This window comes from Galeopterus variegatus, unplaced genomic scaffold (assembly GCF_000696425.1).
Source record: "Galeopterus variegatus unplaced genomic scaffold, G_variegatus-3.0.2 Scaffold8522, whole genome shotgun sequence".
Lineage (NCBI taxonomy): Eukaryota > Metazoa > Chordata > Mammalia > Dermoptera > Cynocephalidae > Galeopterus > Galeopterus variegatus.
This window is the reverse complement of record NW_007734633.1, coordinates 75,222-76,915: the sequence shown is the minus strand read 5'-3', so window position 1 is coordinate 76,915 and position 1,694 is coordinate 75,222.

Genomic DNA, 1,694 nt, shown 5'->3' with positions numbered 1-1,694 from the left:
TCATTGGCATTTTGATGGAAATTTCATTTAATCTGAAGATCACTCTGGGTAGTATGGNGATGTCATTGGCATTTTGATGGAAATTTCATTTAATCTGAAGATCACTCTGGGTAGTATGGACATTTTCACAATGTTAATTCTTTCTATCCAAGAGCATGGACTATCTTTCCAACTTATTGTGTCTTATTTAATTTTTTCAGCAGAGATTTGTAGTTCTCATCATAGAGATCTTTCATCTCCTTGTTTAAGTTAATTCCTAGGTATTTTATTTATTTATTTTTTAATGACTATTATAAATGAGTTTGCTTTCTTGATTTCTTTTTCTGCTAGTCTATTATGGGAGTATAAAAAAGCTACTGATTTTTGTGTGTTAATCTTGTATCCTGAAACTTTACTGAAATTGTTAATCAGCTCTAAGAGTTTTTTGGTAGAGTCTAGTTTTTTCTATATATCAGATCACATCATCTGCAAACAGGCATAGTTTGACTTCATCTTTTTCAGTCTGCATGTCCTTTATTTCTTTCTATTGCCTGATTGATCTGGCTAGTACTTCTAATACTACGTTAAATAGAAGTGGTGAGAGAGGACATCCTTTTCTTGTTTCTGTTCCTAGGATTCAGGATGATATTGGCAGTGGGCCTGTCATAGATTGCTTTTATTCTGTGTAACTCAAAGTATCTCAAAGTAAGTTCTATACCTGCTTTGCTGAGAATATTTATCATGAAGGGATGTTGAATTTTGTTAAATGCTTTTTCTGTGTCTATTGAGATAATCATATGTTTTTTGTCCTTGATTTTGTTAATGTGGTGTATAACATTTATTGACTTGCTCATGTTGAACCAATCTTGCATCCCTGGAATGAATCCCACTTGATCACTGTGTATAATTTTTTTGATGTGTTGCTGCATTATATTTGCTTATATTTTGTTGAGTATTTTTGCATCAATATTCATCAAAGATATTGGCCTATAGATTTCCTTATTTGTTGTATGTTTATCTGGTTTCAGTATCAGAGCGATGCTGGCTTCGTAGGATGAATTTGGGAGAATGGACTGTGTTTAAGCTTTTTTGGGATAGTTTGAATAGAATTGGTATTAATACTTCTTTAAAGGTTTGGTAGAATTCAGCAGTAAAGCAATCACTCCCGGGTTTTTCTTTGTTGGGAGATTGCTGATTACTGCTTCAATCTTGTTGCTTATTATTAGTCTGTTCAGTTTTTCTATTTATTCTTGGTTCAGTTTTGGCAATTTGTATGTGTCCAGATATTTACCCATTTCCTCCAGGTTTTCAAATTTGTTAGCATATAGTTGTTTATAATAGTCTCTAATGACTCTATGTAGCTCTGGTATTGGTTGTAATGTCTCTTTCATTTCTTATTTTTGTTATTCAGGTCTTCTCTCTCTCTTTTTTTTTTTTTTTGATTAGCCTTGCTAATTGTAATAGTTTGTCTATTTTGTTTATCTTCTCAAAAAACCAATTTTTCTTTCATTGATCTTTTGTATAAATTTTTGGGTTCTTCATTTCATTTTGTTCTGCTCTGATATTATTTCTTTCTACAAATTTGGGGATTGGATTGTTCTTGTTTTCTAGTTGGTTGAGATATAGCACTAGGTTGTTTATTGAAATCTTTCTATTTTTTGATATAAGTGTTTATTGCATTAAACTTCCCTCTTAGTGCTGCATTTGCAGTATCC